This window comes from Chroicocephalus ridibundus, chromosome 3, assembly GCF_963924245.1.
Source record: "Chroicocephalus ridibundus chromosome 3, bChrRid1.1, whole genome shotgun sequence".
NCBI lineage: Eukaryota > Metazoa > Chordata > Aves > Charadriiformes > Laridae > Chroicocephalus > Chroicocephalus ridibundus.
In genome coordinates, this window is record NC_086286.1 from 66,698,973 (window position 1) to 66,717,974 (window position 19,002).

General features: G+C 41.7%; 1 long non-coding RNA gene across 1 annotated transcript; it reads right to left on the reverse strand.

Annotated features, from left to right (window-relative positions):
- Positions 1-1,144: 1,144 nt before the first annotated feature.
- On the reverse strand, positions 1,145-18,761 carry LOC134513125 (uncharacterized). The gene is made up of 3 exons (XR_010070328.1): positions 18,687-18,761; positions 7,191-7,342; positions 1,145-1,242 (listed from the first exon to the last, which is right to left on the reverse strand). It is a non-coding gene; the product is annotated as an uncharacterized LOC134513125 (long non-coding RNA).
- Positions 18,762-19,002: the final 241 nt, after the last annotated feature.

Genomic DNA, 19,002 nt, shown 5'->3' on the forward strand with positions numbered 1-19,002 from the left:
CCTGCCTTTCAAGCGTTCCTTGCTCTATTTGAAAACATGGCTATAGATATGTGCTGTGACACAGAAGAAATTTAAAGCAAACCTTTAAAATAAATGAGGCACTGAGTTTGTGAAGGCCTTCCAAGGTGTCTGTGGCATAGCAATACCTGTGATACTACACTGAAAATCAAACCAACATTTCACAATGACGATTAAAACATTGGCCATGCTATATGAGCATAGCCAAAAGAAAAGAAAAGCTTGATTCTTATCAAAAGCCATTGTTATGTCAATGTATACAAATTCAAAGTGGGAACAGGCTACTTCTTTCTTTAACTCATTGGATTAAATAAAGCGTATATAATCAAGAGTAACTTTAATTTCTGGTTTCAGTTTATCCTGGAGTACCTCAACAAGCAATTCAAAGGTTATACTCTTCCATAAACTGCATTTGTGGTGATTTGGTCAGGATCTAACCTTGAGTCTTCTTTTGCTGCTGGAAGGAAAAAGCTTTGTCTTAGAAGTTGACATATATAGGTTGGCCAACGTGCCCTAATATTCAGTGTAGCACTAATTAACATGAAGAAATGCAGTCATCAGACACAATTCAGACGCCTGAGTGTCCACTTTTGATCAATAAAAGTGATGTATTGATAAAAGGAATTTGCTTTTTGCCTATATCTATCCTAACAAATTTTGTACCTATGATGAGTAAAGCTTGGTTTGCTGCCAGGTCTCCTGGATGAGCATTACCAGCAATGGCATTGTAGTCACTGTTGTTCTAGTGCCATCCATTAGTGTCATAGATAACATAGGGACATGGCCTCTAACTTTAGAGTTTATATTGAGACAAATCAGAAACACAAATAGGAATAGAGGAGTGGGAAAGACAGGATAATGGTTATAATAAAAACAATCTCATACAGTTCTTTAGTGCACAAGCATACATAATTCATACACATTTGTTCCTGGTCCTGCAATAATGGCTTTGGTCATTCTTTTTCTGTACTAATGAAATTCCACTGGTGAGACAAAGCAACCGCAGTTTTTTATGAAGGACATAATTGAGAGGAGGGAAGTCCAGCATATTTCAGGAAAGCCAAGAATCTGGAATTCAGACTATTTCTTTTAGAAATACAGAGCACATTTCAAAGGTTTCCTGCTTGTCAGGTGACTGATATTCCCCAGTATGGATCTTTCTGTATTTAGAAGTCATTTTAGTGAAAAATGTTGAATTATTTTCCAGAGTGCTTGAGCATGTGCCTGCAAAAAGACAGAACAGAGAACGTTTTAGTAAGCTTCTGTGCTCTGTCCAGTCATGCTCTTAAAAGATTTTTGAGGGAAAAAGGGAGTGGACTAATTTTATATGAAGGAGACATTGAATAGAGTTGCCAGAACACTGATAAATGTCATTACAAACAACCTCACAGGTCAGCTAAGGATTATAGTGTGATCTTCTGGACTTCTGTGTCACAAAATTAGCACCTCTCTATTGAAACAGTCCACAAGATTTATTCATTGGGATGCTGATTTTTAGAGTGCTGCTGTGTGTCCGTGACTCACTGCTTTGAAATGAAATACTCATTTCATACAACAGAGCCACCATGCAAAGTGGTGTGGCAAAAAGATAACATGTGATGTTTCTGTTTAAAAGACTGGTGCAACACTTAATAAATGGTCTGAGCTTATAGCTTCTATCACATGAAGACCTGAACCATAAGAATAAGAAAGCGTGCGAATGAGGCACAAAGAATAGACAGACGCAATGATGAGCTACGGAAGACCTTTCAGTTCTGTCTACCTGAACTGAAAATTCTGGCACGTCAAAGTATAGGAGGTTAAAAATCAGAGAATATTATTGTGGTGCTTTGACCTTGGCTGGCTGCCAGACACCTCTCCCCCACAAGCTGTTTTCTCACTTAATAGGTCAGGGGGAGAAAATATGATGGGAAGAAGGCTCATGGGTTGATATAAAGGCGGTTTAATGAGAAAAGCAAAGGCTGCAGGCAGAAGCAAAGCAAAATGAGGATATGTTTTCTCTACTTCCCATCAGCAGGTGATGCCCAGCCACTTCATGGGAAACACGCCCCCAGTACGTGGAGCGGTTACTTTGGAAGACAAACACCTTAACTGCGCAGCCCCCCCCTGCCCCCACGCCCTTTCCCTCAACTTCTATTGCTGAGCAAAATATCATATGGTAGGGAATATCCCGTTGGTCAGTTGGGGTCCGCTGTCCCAGCTGAGTCCCCTCCCAACCTCTTGCCTGCCCCCCCAGCCTACTGGTCTTTGGTGGGGAAGGTTGGGGAGACAGCCTTGATGCTGTGTGAACACTGCTCAGCAATAGCCAAAACACTGGTGTGTTACCAACACCGCTCTAGCCACAAATGCAAAGCACAGGTCTCTATGGGCTTTTATGAGGAAAGTTAGCTCCATCCTAGGCAGATTCAGTAAAATTATAGTAATGTAAATTTACGCTTCTTTTTTTTTTATACAAGTGGGCTTATATCCAATGATGTACCACAGATATTTGCAAACCTGGGTACAAATTCCAAAGCAGATTGCTTTTATCAGTTACAATCTCAGTTCCCAACCAGGAAAATAAATAAATTGGCAGTTAAACAGCTTTAAAAAAAAGCTTGCTAAATGAATTCCACCCTGCCTTTAGGGCCTGGGGCCAATGTACAATATCATGCTTTATATTCAAATGGGGTTTGTTGATATCGTGCATTAATGTCCCCCTTGGTACAGAGAAAGTGGCAAAGCAACCACTCACTACTTGGAATGTGCTAGCAAAGCCTGAAAGAGAAGGTATGTGTTTAAAGTACTGTTTTAAGTTAACCTGGCTTGGACATCATGAACTCTGCAACTCCTTCAGTATTTCTGGCAGCTTCCTTAACAAATTCATTCTGATTAGGCTCATAAAACAGGTTAAACTCCGCATGTCCTCCATTATTGATATTGCACAACTTTTTGCAAGCTTTAGCGGGCATGCTAAGCTTTAAGGAAAAGAAACCAGTTAATTAATACTGAACTATCACAGATTCCTACAATTATGATCTGTGTTATTGCAAAGGGGTTTATAATGAGAAAGCATTCTTTTGACAGGCTATTGGCTTAATCATGTATTCCAAATAAATACGTTTTCCAGCATTGGTAGATTTTAGATTGATTTATATATTGAAAGCATACTCTATTCCCTAAGTTAATTGTCATCATGTGGACAGCTATCTTCTGATATGAAATACTGTTAAGAATATCTATGAGAAATTATTTGATGTCTGGCTCTTCCCACATCAAAAGAGCTGAAAAGCTCATGAAAAGAATACACTTATAAAAAATGAAGTGCATTTAGCAAAGCATACTAGAAAAGACAGAACACTAACTGTAGAGCATGGAAAACCATGGTAGAGATAAACAAAGAACTACTTATCAGCTGTCATTAGTGCTGGAGTGTGGGAGAGTGCTGCAGCCAAATTCTACTGGGTTTTGTACTCATTTTTTTCAGTAGCTTTGTATTTTGGTGACCAAATTCCCAAACTATATGAATTATTCCAACCTGACTTGGCTAAGGTGTGTATTTTTTAAAAAGATTTGAGAATATAAATCTTGTCAGCTATTGTGCAGATATGCATGGGTGCAGAGGCTGCCATCACCTGTCTTGCTATAATTCCTTCCGCAGTATCAAAGGAGCATGACACACTTAATTTCCTGTTCTTAGCTCTTGGGTGCACTTAGTTCAATCTCAGCTGCAACTTGACTTCAGTCATGAAATGGTCCGTATATACCTACTAAGTATGGCACCTTACTGTTAGCAACTTTTGATTAGATGACAGCTATATGACAACGTTTTGTTTTTTTTTTTTTTTTTTTAAATCCTGGAAACAATTATTTAGGGAAATGCCATTTGAGTATACCCTAGTTGTGTTTACCCCCCTTATTTTTCCCTATAGTCTAGTAAGACACTTAGTTAACATGTAGTCGACTTAACTTCTTGGACCGGGAAAAAGTCCAAACCTGCTGGCTAAATGGACTAAAGGGAAGGGCAAACCGAGCCTACCCACTGCTTTAATGAGTTGCTATTGCTTTTTCAGTGGGAAGAGAGGAGCTTCTCTCTGACTTCACTGCACTCCGTTATGGGCAGCAGCCTATGAGTCATTGCCTTGAAGAGAGGGTGACTTATTTTAATTACCCTCAATGAACCCTGCATTTGCAGGAATGAGTCATAGCCTAATGCAATTTCATAATAATTATATAAGAAGTATTTTAAAGTGATGCCTTGTAGCTTTGCCTATGTTATTCATTCTCCAGGGTGACTGGAGAACAGGATTCATTTTAAATGAGCCAGTATATATTATTTACTAGTAATAATTACTTCTGTTATTTATAGATAGAGAGTGTGCATGGTTCTATACAGATCGACAATATGATAAGGTTCCTGAGCCCTGGGGCATGCAGCACATGCAGACATTGGAGTGATTAAAAATATGGTGGGTGAGACTGGTGTTATGATAAACAGATAGAGCAGCTGTCTGAAGAGTGTTTGGCTTACTTTTTAATGAATAATGTGGAGTCAGGTCAAGTGCTCCCAATCCCAAAATATATAGGGGTGCTAATGGCCAGGGGAGCGCGTGAAGCAGAAAGGCAGGCAGTGCAGTTTGAAGGGAAAAGTGTAAGAACTAGGGGTAAAGACCTCAAACCTCCTTTCCTTCTCTTTTACCACTCATGAACACCATTTGTCACAGTTGCGTTGTTTTGCAGAGGGTTATCAGGTTGGACAAAGCATATTTGCTGGAAAGGATTCCAAGAGCTTGCTCACTGGAGCATGTTTTCTACTTGGTACTGGAAAGGACATATTTTATTAAGTAACTGATTAGACAGTGCTCTGGTAACAATGTGCTGCTATTAGGAGGTGGTATAACAGTGTACAAGGTATATCCTTTTAAATGCTCACTAGGGATTTTTGCCTTAGTCTTTTGAAGGAAAGTGGGGGAATCATCACACAGCACAATGGCGTATGTGCTTGAGTTGGAGTGTGGAATCCCTGTAAGGGAGCCTGTTACTAGGTAGAAAAGACTGGAAGGTTGGGGTGGGTTTTTTTGAACTGTAGAGAGCTAGTTTAGGCGTGTTTGTGTGCTGCTGGGGAGGAGCTCATTTATGAAAAAGAATTTTCTTTGTTTTCTAGCCAGCTGCCCATTGCCTTGGGCTACCTTCCTTGGGTGGTGTCTATCTACTTACCATAACAAGGCTTGGTCTTCTTGCTCAGCTGGTGTTTGCTTGCCCAACACTCTTAGCATAGATATAGACTTCAGGGAAAGTTTGGTGAAGAAAGTTGGTGTAGATGGAGAGTTACAACATCTCACTCTTTATGGTAACCTAATTACTCATATATGCAACTAAAACTACTGAATGTGCTTTCTGCTGTCAAAATGAATTGTCCCAGTGTCGTTTGAAAGCTCTGTTATTGTAATGCTCTCTTTAGGGAAAGGAGAATCGAGACAAGAGGTAAGGTAAATGTTTGGTACAAACTCACACACAAATCTGTGTATAAACCTCTGCATAAGGAAGGGAATCCACACGTCTTCAATCACAGGCAAAGTGTCTTAACCACAAGACCATTCTTGCTCCTGTACAAACAAGCAGCTTGCTTTCATTTCTTTCTTGTCGGTAGTTATGATAGATAGTCCATGCATGAATGTTGGTGGCGGAGGGTTTGCTGTAAGAAACGTGTTTGGAGCTGACACTTGAAAGATGAATGAGTCAATGGGATCATGGAAAAGAAAAGCTTTTTCATTTATATGAAGACTATTATTGCCTGGTGTGTCAATTTTATTTCTGAAAGGATTAGCTGGAGCTGGGAGGTTTAAGCTGTGAATCAAAATACGTACAGGTATTATGAGAAACAGGGAAGAACAGACTACTTTTTAAATCATTCTGTCCATTTGCCTATCGTTATTACGAAGTATGTCATCTTTCTTGGATTTAATCAGGAATATATCTGAATCACTTATAACTGTGGTGCCTGTGCAATAGATGGCAGAAGAAAACACTGACAGGTTTCCAGAAGGGTTTGGTCTAACTGTCAGCAACTACTTTTGGTTGTGGTTCCAGACTTTTTTCTTTTCGCTCTGATTCCTTGAAGAGTACGTCAATGAGCAGTGTCTCTTCCCAACCTGAGATCATTGAGCACAGTAGTATCTGCAGTTTGTTATCTCTGGCAGAGGGAATTCTACTGAGCGTTTACTGCATGGGATGTTGTATCATATTGTTCCCAAGAGTCCGAAAGGGAGGTAAACAGCCACTTGGAGACAGAGTATAAAACCGCCATAATTACTGTAAGTTTAACTCACATCTGGCCTGACTAATTTGGCCACAAATTGTTTATCTGCAAACAGGTTTTTTTTTCTCCCCTTGGAAGTGACTGCCAAGCATATAAAGGAGGGGCAAAGACCGGATTGCTGGTGGCAAACACGTTTGGTTGTAATCCCCATCTGATGTTCAGGGAAGATCAATATTACAGCCTGCTGAACTATTTTCTTGTTAGTTTGCACGCTGGGCCTGAAAATTACAGTTTCTGTCAGAGCAAGTGAGAGGTGCTGCCAGAGCTACCCTCTGTCCCTCCCCATGTCCTGGCTAGATTTTATACATGTTCTTTTCTGAGTGTTAACAGCAAACATTGCAAGAATGCTTGTAATAAAGATGCTTGACACATCAAATTAAACTGCATAAACCCAGCCCTGCTTTTGAACTGTTTGCTCTGGTAAGGGGGGCTGCGGCCACTGGCGCCTGTGGCCGGATGACAGCTCGTTATACAACAGCAAAACAACAAAGTTGACTCCTGAGGGGCTCAGTGCTTTGTTCTACAAAGGCTGGGGGCGGGGGGGAGAAGCGGCTGCTCTGCTCCTTCCGTGGAATAGCTCCATTGTTAGATAGACAATACTTGGGCACAAAGCACACATACCTTTTGAAGCCTCGGGGTGCAACATGGGTGTCTTACTTTCACTGTAGGAAGCACGGGACATGCTTGGAAAAGAGACATACACAACTGGCAAAAGCTAATAGTGCTTGGGTTGGGTTGATGACTAAAAAACATCTTTGGCAATGTTTCTGGCTTTGGTTTTAGCACTTTCTACAAACCTGGGGTATGAAACCTGTGCATGTGAGAGTGGCCAACCCACAATGCTAAGACTAGATGCAGCTGTTTCTAAAAGTACCTTCTCTTTTTCCTTATTATAACACCGGAAAAAATCTGCAAAGGTGGAGATGAACCAGAAGAGATCACGGAGCGAAGAAATGGCACCCAGTTTTCTCAGGAACTCCTGAATTATTTCTAATGCTCTACTGCAGTGATCCAAAAGTGCAGCACCTGCCAGAAACAGAGAGTATGAATGTTTTCAGAAAAGCGAAGCAAGGCTGATTCCAAGTGCAGTGAATAAAGTGCTTGAAAGCTGAAGCCTGAATATGTTTGTCCATTTCTTTACCTTGGCTGAAGACGAAAGTTTGCTTGGAATACTTATGAATTAATTATGAGTGAATATTGTTTGTTAGCATATGCCATTTCACCACTGCCAAACAGCATTGTAAAGCAACATTGGCACTGAAAAAACTAGAGAGAGAGAGGGAAAGACTAAGAGATCTGGACTATGAGAAAGCAACCTTACTTCATCTAATCTAAAGAGATCCGGAAGGAAAGCTTTGCTTTTAATCAGAGCCAGGGTTTGTAACAAGCTCACCCACATGTTTCAAATTTCAGACTGAAAGTAGACTTTTTGTAACAAATGTGGTTTCTGAAAATGGCTGAAGAGGATTGCTTTCAATCTGTGCTTGCGCAGAATTGGAGGATTGGTCTGGATTAATGCGCTGTTTCAATAGTATGGCTATATGAACTGGACCGGCCTTCTAAAATGCTGAGGTTCTGATGTCTCTGAGAGCATCAAATGTGCTGGTGAGACCAAAGCAAAAGGTGGCAAGATGGGGAAAAGCTGTGACACCAGGGAACACATCCTCCAGGGTGACCTGCTCCCCTGGCTTTGTTGCAGCTTGCACTGCAGCTTCTCCTGTGTACTTGGACTTCTCTGTCACAGCCCTGGATCACACGTCTCCCAGAGAGCCGAGCCTGGCACCACAGGTCCTGCTGCAGGAGAGAGCACGGTGCTGTGTGGAGAGGACCAGCAATGCAAAGCTGGATTGTCAAGGTGGGGTGTAAAGAAGTAGTTTTTGTGTTCAGTCAGTGTGATCTGACTGCCTTGAATTTAAGGTTTCTTCCTAAATGCTTAGTTTTAGAAATCTTTGGAGTCTGTTATACCATTCTGTCCTGGGTTCAGCTGGCATCACTTGTTCAAGGTTTGTAATGGCGTGTCCTCCCTTGCTCTTTGCCCAGGTGGAATGTTTACATTGACCTCGTGCAAGTTATAGAGTGGCTTAAACACTTCCAGTTCCCTAATAAACTATTTCTGGCACAGAGGTTGGTCCTGAGGCTATTGTAAACAGGGCTGGGCTGTGCAAGTGCCTGGACAATTAGAGTATCTTTTTATGAGAACTCAGAGTACTCCTTTAGAGGAACATTTTCATTGTCTGATGACTACCCAAAAAGCAGGCAGGTAGAAGGAAAAACAAAAGACACAACACTTCAAAACATGAAAATTACATCACCGTGAACATCAAACATCCAAAGAGAACATAGCACTGTAACATCATGAATCATTTGAGTAAAATCAAACCTCTCCCTGAACACGTGGGGTGACTCCTCGACATGGTTTCCTACGCAAATAGTTGCAGGAGGGAACCCTTCTGGTCAAGTCTGTCAAACTAAAGACAGGTTCTTCGTCTGAAGACAGGGAATTAAATCTCTCCAGACATTTTCAGCAGCTGTCATTTTAAAACCTACCTACGGCATAAAAAACAAAATTGAAAAAAGAGCTTTGAGTACTTTTTTGAGGGTTTTAAAAAGTTTTCTTCTGTTTTCTTTTATCCCCTTACCCTCTTTAACTTCTCTTAGGAGATGAACTGTGTATTAGATCTGCATCATGTCTGAGGCTGAGGACAATGAGACTGTTTTGGTGTAAAATCTGTTGAGGTGAGGATCAAGTTGCTTGGTTGCTCATGTTTTACTGTGAAATGCCTAACTAGAAGCCTGTGACCAGCTTCAGTCAAATTTTTAGGTAGATCACCTAGTTTTGTTACTACCTGCTATTTTAAAAAAAATGATGTGGCCTGTCAGCTCATTCCTGTTATGGTGGGTTTTGTTCACTCGTTTGATAGAAGGAACATATGCGTCAATAGAAAATCACTCAGGCCTTCTGTCACTTCAGACAATACCCAGGATGTGAACACAAAGTTCTTGGAGGCGAAAGGAAAATGCTTTATTCTACTTCTTCAGCCAGCCCTCCATGGACTGACAGGAAACCCAAGTACACAACACCCTCTGACAAAGCGGCCCTTATGTTTGGAAGAGACAAAGAAATAGAAAATGTTAGCCATGACATACACCATTGGTGAAGCAAGCACTGGATTTTCCATGTGCATGTTTGGTAAGGCCTTAAAATGCATTGCAAAGTTCAAAGCTGATTTGCCCCATTCCAGCACTTTTCTAATGATATTTCCAAATGGGGTAAGAGGCTGTCCAATTGCTTTTTTGTTGTGCAACAGCATGGGAAAGTATTGACTGAGTTCAAATCTTTCACAACTGGCCCCACAAGCAGTTAATTTTGAGAGCTCTCACTCCTGACATTTCAAAACAGCTAAAAAAATTGTACCTCAGACATGACTAATCCTGAAATCCATGGAATGATTGGAATATCCCATCGTAGGAGTAAATCTTGGGAGATTATCTCCTTCATGTGAGAGGCAAGCCCTAACAGCTACAAAATAAATCCCTCCTATTCCCCGGGTTGCTTGTGTTAATTTGTGCGCCAATGGCAAGGGAAAGGACATACGGTGTAGTAGTGGCAGGACAATTTAGTATAATTGTTGGAGAGGGATTTTGCTGATGGTGTTTCCTCTGTGTTGCAAATAGACTAGTCTGAGTTGTAGCTACAATATCCCTTCTAAAAAACAGCCTGGAAGAGAGATTACAAGTTTTAATGTCAAAGTGCAATTGTTGCAGGTTTTTACGTTTGAATGAAAAGTGCAAAACAAGTGGCTTGTAAGAAGGTCTTTTCTCTGTCATAGCTTCTTAAAATTTTTGCATCTGTTTGTACAACTTGTCACATGGTCTTGCCAGACACCAACTGTGCTTGTTCTGGGGCTGCATGTCACCCTGTGTATAAAGTGCATATAGAGAGCAGCGCTGAACCTCTGGTTCGAGGATTGTGTTTGCTGTGCAGCATAAAGTTTGAATGGTGGTGTGTGTGCGGGACCTGAGACGAATACTTACCGTATCCTCCCAACCCAAATTCTCCGCTTCCCCAGTCAGTCTTCTCTGCAGCCCTTGCTGGGTCTGCCAAGACCACAGATGAGATCTTTGAACTTCTCTTTCACCTTGTTACCTTTCTGGACGGGAACTGAAAATAGTTTTATAACTACCAGCTTTACACACAGGGCTCGTTTTGAAGTGTCTGGAACACATCCAACTTTTGTCTTACTGGATGTTCACCAGATAACAACCTCGTTGTGGCTGTGTACCGACTATTTTTGTCTCAGAGGCCTGGAGATGAATGGCTCTGTATGTTATTACAGCTTTACTGGGCCATTAAGCATTACTCCCAGTAAAAATATCAAAATTCTGCATAGCAGCTTTCACCCCCATAACTATATTCGTCTTTCATTTAGCCCAAAGAGAGCGAGGATGACTTCTTGCAGTGCTGTAGGGTTCTTTTCTTGAGAAAACTTGAGGGAAACCTCTCCCACGTGCATGTTGTCTCTACCATGGCCTATTTGTCTGTGTTCCTGTTTTTAACCAATGCTGAGACTAATTTAATTTTGTAAGTATTCTCATAGCATCATCAAATTAATGCCTCCTGTCAGCTGATAATTTGTACCTTTTATTGAACATACTGCAAATTAGTAAAGAGTGATGCTTAAGCAGCATGTCAAAGCAGGTCTGACACTGGAGATCTATGAATCAGTGTGAGGCGCTCAACCTGCAAAACAGTTTACTAGAAGAAGGGTTTCATTTCTATACTACTTATATTTGTATTGAGCAAAGTCATTCTCCCAGGGACCTCTGAACTTAAAGATAGACATGACAGACCAAAAATCATTTCTGTGAGAAGAATTTGCACCAGATATGCACAGCATCAAACCCCCTTGCTTAGTGCCAACATGCTGCAATAAATCACATAAAGTCATGGAAAATATCTGTCTGGCTTACAAAATCTGTCTCAGGGAGAGGAGACGGTTTTGGTTTTGTACCAGCAGCCATTTCCACTGGATTATTTCTGTGCTTAATGAGTCCCAAATAGAAGCGAGGGCCTTGACTCCAGAGCCTTCATGTGAGGAGCACTTGTTTACCTTAGAGGCTACTGAATTTCATCAATAGTAAATAATCTTTTTGCAGATTGCCTTCAGGTATCCTGCTTGCATTGCCAGCTGCCTGTGGAGGGGTGGCTGATTAGTGAAGAGGGACAAGTGTTTGTTTCCTTGTTCCTCACGGTAGCCAGGATCCTGAACTGCTGTTCTTGATCGATCTGTTCTGACACTGCATGGAAATTACAGTGTAGTCTTTTCTAGGGCAGTCTCCAATTTCAAAAAACGCATTTTAATAGCTTGATAGGTCTCCATGAATGTGGATATGTCCTGGCAATGGGCTGCTGTGCTCCCAAAATTACATTCTAGCATTCCACTGTATGTGATCAACTGAAAAGTGCTGTATAAATAGGAAGGATAACGGGATTAACTGCAAAATGACAGTAATTAAGATCCTAGCCAGGATTCTGGATCCTCTCTTTTAGCAACAGCTTCCTGTGTGACTCAAAGGAAATCGATAAAGGTTGGGTTTCTCCATACTCTGGGAGACCTGCGCTTTAGTTTCTTTGTGCAGCCTGAAAAGTAGGAACTGCAGCATCCCTCCATTGTACCAGTTCTCTAAGAGTATACATTTCAAGATACTGCTCATATACTGAAGATACAAATGCCTATCTACTCCATCAATCAATGGGAAAAGTTAGGCTAAATTGTATTATCAAAACACAAATCCTGATTTTTCTGGACTGTTTCACATGGTTCGAGAGAAGCAGAGAGAAGCAAGGGAGGCTGAACTGAAAGTTCCTGCCAATGTGGAGTGAAGTAGTTTATGAGGAACGTCCTCACAGGACCAGGCAGAAGATTTGGTTAGATAAGGGCATGGGTAGGGGATCGCATTTTATCTGCCTGCAACCTGTACCAAAGGTAGCTCTAAAGCAGCCTCTGGCTGTGAGCATCTCTGTGTCTAGAAGTCCTTTCTCAGGAGCTATAGTTCTCTCTGCATCCACTTAGAGTGATTACTAGCTACTTTGCAGGGAGAAAAGACCTGAAGCTGTCAAAGGAATAGCCAAACATGCAAACTCTGAACAAATGCTGGAGCAACTCTTTTCTACTCCATCTCTTATGTAAGATGTGTCTATTGGGTGTCATCTGATACATTAAAAAAATGATACCTGCGACTATTCACCAGAAGCGTATTGTCCTAAATCCAGCTGCTGCTTACAGCGCAGTGGCGAACCATGGCCAAAAAAGTGATGAACAATTGTTTATCTCCTTCCTGAGACATTTAAGACTTAATGCATTTTCTTTTGTACTGCTATGTGTCTGCAGTATGTGAAATGACCAGACAGGAAAGGGCTTCTGGAAGTTATATGGGGATTGGGTAACATTAAGCTACGATTTCTCTTAGGAAGACCCAGCAAGGTCCATCAAGAATGCTCTCTCTAGAGAGCATTCTTCTTCCCTACCACATGGCCAGATGTAGGAGGTAACTAGAATAAGAGCTACTGAAAAAGTGGGGTATTTTCTTTTTCATTTTCTTTTGATTTTAACTGGAGGAGTGAGGGAAAATCAACATAATTACATGAGGAGACATAAGAACCTAACATTCAGTATGTGAGATTTGGCTGGCTTGGTAATGCTCCTGTGAAGTGTCATTTGTGGTATTTATCAACATGAGTAGCTGCTAAATTACATTATAAATGTATATGATGGATTAAATGGATGACTATACAACCAGCTAAGCCTTATGCTGCTGTTTCAGTGCTCACCCTGCTGTTGTTTTTTTTTAGTTCTGCAATTCATCCAAAAAGAGCTGCCAGTCGCATGGTACAGTTTTGTGGTTTAATGTGTTCTACATAGGTAATTTTTTAAAGGAATCAATGGCAAGTTATCTTGATTTTCTAAACCAATATTACTTTACCCAGATCACTTACACTACATGAAGAAAAGCATTTGCAAATTTGAGATATTTAATTGTCCCTCAGGATTCCAGGCTCATGTCAACTGATTTACGAGTTAACAGTCAGTGATAGTTGAGTGCTGCCTTCGTTTCTAGACGAGGAGGTTATGCTTGGCAGGTATCACTGTTCTGTTATGTTCAGCCAATGAATACTTACCAGAGTGGAGTATGGAAATAACATTTTGAAGTAGAAAGTTCTGGCTAGAAATGTCTGGCATACGTGGGGAGATGAAAAAATACTTGGTGAAATTACATGTTCTATCCCAGACTACTAGGTTCCTTAGATTAATACGGTAGTACTTAATGACTAACATAAGGAACAAATAATTCTCCTCAATTAATCTACCCTGTTTGGATTTCTAAACATCTGTGGCAATGACCACATGCACACGTGTGCTCCTGTAACAACAAGCATTGAGGTTTATTTAAAAAGCAGGGATGGATTCCTCAGGCCTGTGCCAAGCCTCTAGCAAGGACCACGAGAAAAGTTTTTAAGACTCTTTAGTCAGGTCTTCCAGCGATGCACATCTGGGAAAATCTTTGCTCTGTCTTGCTTTTGCCTTTTCTCATACTTTTATTGACCTTCACTTAACCTCAGAGGCTTGATTTTCACAAGGTGTATTTGAATATCTGCTTCCTTTGTTTTTCTGTGCCTCAGGGATTACACAGATTGGATGCTCCATGATGTCAACAGAGGATTTGCAATGTCAGACTTTTGGGAACTAAATTATGTGATCAACCAAGATATTGCAATGTACAGATCTCGCTACTTAGATGGATCAAGTGCAATCACGTACATGTGGGAATTTGAGGGTATGTATTACTAACTTAGGGCTCAGTCATTTGAACTTTATGATCTCTTGCTTTTCACAAGCTGGGTTTTTTTTGTTTGAGGGGAAGAATTATGTTTCAAGCTAGAACCTGAAACAACTAATTTCTACTCCCCATCTATTTCTTTTGCAACCATTGGCATCTTTTAGCCACAGTGGACCGCAGTTTCTCTATTTGTAAAATAAGATAAATCTAAAGGAATGGAATGGGCACTTGATTGCATAATTTTTATTGTTACTGTTGTGTTGGGTTGACTAGATCTGAGGATTTCTTTGTACTGATATGAATAATCATAAGCTTCTATCTTCAAACTTGACACACTCCAGAACACCTTGAAGGTTCCAGATCCACAATTTCCTTCATGCCAATAATAAAAACACAAATAAAAATTAAATCAGATTAAATCAAAGTCCAGTTGAGATAAGCTTTTCTGTTTGCCACTAGGGTAGAGCCCTAAAGAAACGTGCCCTTGCTTTCACAAAGCACCTGAGAATGAGTCAATGTTTTGGTAATCTTGTTTACAGTATTTTCAGTTACAACAGCAGTTAAATATATTTAAAAGAAAGCTACAGCTGCCAGAATTTAGTACCAAGTATGTTGCACTGTTGGCTCCCAGAAAGACAAGATGATGCCTGAGTGCTTTGATTCTAGTCCCACCAAAGCCACAGGGCCCCAGTGTAGCACAAACCCCGTGGAAGCGGGACCAGGACAAAGCTGGTCTGGCGTCTTCCTTTCCTGCTGGGGACTATCACCTGGTACTTCTGCCTCACCCAACATGTCTCATGTGGGGGTTTGCAGCAGATTCCCAAGTGACACCTTTCAGCAGTCACAGCCACCGACTGACTATCTGCTGTTTCCATAGGCTTGCTGTAGTCTTAACAACATATGCCTAAAAATAGTAATAAAAACAATAACAGTAATATTTTGTGCATGTGCCATCAACCCTAAGGACATGAAAGCCCGGCACCTATTGTGCTGACTTAATGATTGTTATAATGATTGGCATGAGAAAGGAACATCATAGTTCCTTTGATACTTCAGGGAACAAAGGCACGCTTTTCATCCCTGAGTTTACTTGCAAGGCTTAAGGATGAGACTGAACAGTGCAAGGACTTGGCACTGTCACTGGGAGGGGGGAAGGGAGAAAACTACAGCTTTTATTTCCATAAGTAAATATGGCTTGTTCTTATTAATTCTCCTCTATGAGTTGAGCCATGTGCTGCAGCACTGTATCACTTCAGAGGATGTTGTTACAACAGAAAAAGGTATTTTCCAGCTCTTATCCACCCACAAAAGTATTACCAAGAAAGGTCCTTCTAATATGCATGCCTCAGGAAATAAACCTTTATGATCCCTGATGTTAGAAATGTGCCTGCTAGTACTGGCATGTTCTGCTTTCCCCTGTCTTTATTTGGACATTTTCCACTTTTTGTTCTTCTTATGGTTACTGGTGTAACCTTGTTCCCGCACGAATCTCCTTTATCATGCCCCTTCAGCTGAACCTGCAAGACAGCTTCAAATCTCAGCATGCTTCAACTCTTGGATTACACCAGCATCCATTTGAATTGAGAGTTAACCTCACTGCAAGGCAGACAGGCACAGCCCTGGGACTTGGATGCAGTCTAGATCCAAGATGCGCTGATGAAGTAGGACAGGATGGATGTCACAGGCTATGAAGCTCCAGAATGTTATAAGATGTAAGTGGGAATAGTCGAGGGGGAGGCTGCAGGTCAGCTGTTGCAAAGAATGTAGCCAGACTCACTGATCGGCTTGTTTCAAAACACTGCGTTCCCCTTTTCTAGTTGCAGAATAGTTAGGCACAGAAATATTTTCTGTTTTCTAGAAACGGAAAATAACTGGAATACCAGCAAGTTTAGTGTCCTTATTAAAAGTAGAATTGCCATTACTTTGAGCAGAAGATATTAACTATGATATTCGACTTTTTTTCAAAAGACTAAGAAAAAAGATCTGTTAATTACTACTGTTTTTCTATATGTTACTGCATTTTCTTTTTCAATTGCCTCAAGGTTTTATTCTTTACCAGTCATTGTAGGGTATGGATAACTAGTCATGCAGGTCACAGACCTATCACTGATTTACCATCTCAGAAAAAATATAACAGAGTGAAGATGGCGTGTGTTGTGTAATTATACCAACGTGGAATCGCTTCAATTAATCACTGAGGGAATATGCTCTAGGGTCTTTAAGTCAAAGCTATGTGGTCATTTTCAATAACTCCACCATGCAATTCTTTACTACTTAAGAGCATACAGTTGATACAGACTATAACAGATTTGAATCACTTGAATACTTTGTTTACCTTCCTTTGACTGCTTATTCTGAATCCAAGGGCATCTCACTAATATCTACCCATTAGACGTGGAAGCAACAGTTCTTCAATACATGCATCCTTTTCCATGAAAGGAAAGACTGTTTCTTTAGCATATGAACTTGATAAATGAGAAGCACTAGTGCTCTTCCGGACATCAGCCAGGGGAATGGAGATATTCCACATCGGAATGCTATGCTGTCTACCACCTCAGGCAGCAGTATACAAGCATTTAACTGTGTTTGTTTACAAATATATTTCCAAATTGGCTCACATAACTTGCATACCAACTTTCCAATTGCTTGGGTTAAAGCTTCCAAAAAGGCCCTCACTTAGATGCTATTTATTCTTAATGTTTCAATAGTGATTTTTAGCATAGAGAGATTAAGGTATGACCTGTGGTATTTATTGCCATTTATGGTGACTCCTAGGAGAGATCTATCTTTTGGATAGAAAACAGAGTGAAAGAATGATATACCAAGACTTTTTTCCGCCTTATCTCTGTTTCTAAAATTCCATTTGACCATTCGCTATGACAGGCTGAATATGTTTATTACTGATTAAAATAATTAACATTTAACATTAATATGAACATTTTAACTACATTCCCTTTAAGTTCCTCAAAAGAGGGGAATGTAGAATTGCAACAGACTGTTCTTAGGTGTTTATCTCTCTCTAGTGTTTGCATTCAAATATCTCAGAAAGAGAACATAAGAGAATAAGGTTACAGCATACCCTGCCTGGAGACTGAACTTCTTGTTTATCTTGCCTTGGAGCATTTTGAAAAAGAATATAATGTCATACTGTGCCGGACAGTTTCCTGATCCTGACCACTGAGAAGTGTTAATATCATTGTATTACCGGAACAGAAGTTGTTCCAAAAGGTGTTGCGGAACCTCTCCAGCATCAGCTGCTGTTCTGCAGCAGGGCTGGACGTTGATTCAGCTGCCTTCGCAGCCTGTAGCCACCTGACCTCCAGTTCCCTTTCTTTAGGGTGCACACAAGGCCCTACTCTGTCCCTTCTTTTTGCTGAGCTATATTTTAAACTTCCCAGGCACTCTTCCATTTCCCTTCTGGATGTGTGAAATCACAGAATCACAGAATGGTTTAGTTTGGAAGGGACCTTAAAGATCATCTAGTTCCAACCGCCTGCCATAGGCAGGGACACCTCCCATCAGACCAGGCTGCTCAAAGCCCCATCCAGCCTGGCCTTGAACACTTCCAGGGATGGGGCAATCATTTCTTCCTTCCTCCTTCCTTTCCTTGTGTGTTTATTCGGGATGGGAAATCAACGCTTGTGCCACGTTGTTGAAAAATCCTTATAAGCAGCAGTAGGAGCAGGGATGCTTAAGGGTGCCAGCCCATCCTGGCCACCAAAACCTCCCTGTGACCCCCAGACCTGAGCCGGGGTACCCGGCTGCCCGGGGCGGGAGGAGGTGGTGTGGGGGGGGATGCAGTCACGGCGGCGGGCGGCAGGGGGCGGGAGGAAATCGCCCACGGCCGCGAGGGGCGGGACGGGGGATGCGGCGACAAGGGACAATCGCTGCCCTGAGCCGCCGCGGGTCCGGCGCGATCCCTGCGTTAAAAAACGATATCGGTTAAGATGACCGGGGACAATTTAGTGCTGCAGAGCATCCCGACAGAGCATCGGGGGGTGGTGTTACTAAACGGTCTCCCTGACATTTCTGTGACCTTCAGGAAAGTGTATCATCAGAATAAAAACAGAAAAAAAAAACAAAAACAAAACCCGATTTTTCAATCTTCCCTGCAGAAACTGGAGTCTCCTTTTTGGAGTCTCCACCTTCTCCTTCTGCTTGTCATCCCCTTTGTGCAAAGATTGATCATGTCTCTCCAAATGAGGTTTGGCTCTTTATTTTCCCAGTGTGTCATCGCGTGCCCACTTCCCAAAGAGCAGCCCACAGCAGTGATGTGGATTGCTGTCACCGTGGTGAGTAAGACCAGGAGAGAAAGCACAAGGCTGAAAATCATTTGTAGAACTGTAAAAAAATCCAAGTTTACAGTCCTCACCAAGGGAAATTCATGCAGGGTACTAAACAACTTACCGTATGCTGTAAACAGCCTCTTTTTAACATTTGCAATCAATTATATAAAAAAAATAAATATAAACTGATATTCATCAAATGCTGTTAGCAGGTTCTGTGGGGCAGAAAGCTTGCTCTGACTGACCTTTTCCACTTTGCAGTTTGGGGGTTCATCTTGTGCCAAGACCCAGAGCCAGCCAGCACCAGCTCTCCGCGGGGCGAGGTGCCAGCAGGCTCCCAGAGATGCCTCCAAGAACAGCCGGGGGGGGGGTTTACAGGCAGGCTGCCCACTCCTGCCCGGTGCTGCCAGCAATCCCCTCCCCTCGGGGCCAGCCAGGCCAGCCGCAGGGCAGCTTGGCACCAGAGCAGAGCTGTCCCAGTGCCACGGAGGATTGAGGTCACTGGCTTTGGCCTGGATGACCTCCTTAAGCCCACAGTGTCCAGGGAGTTGAAGGGCTGGG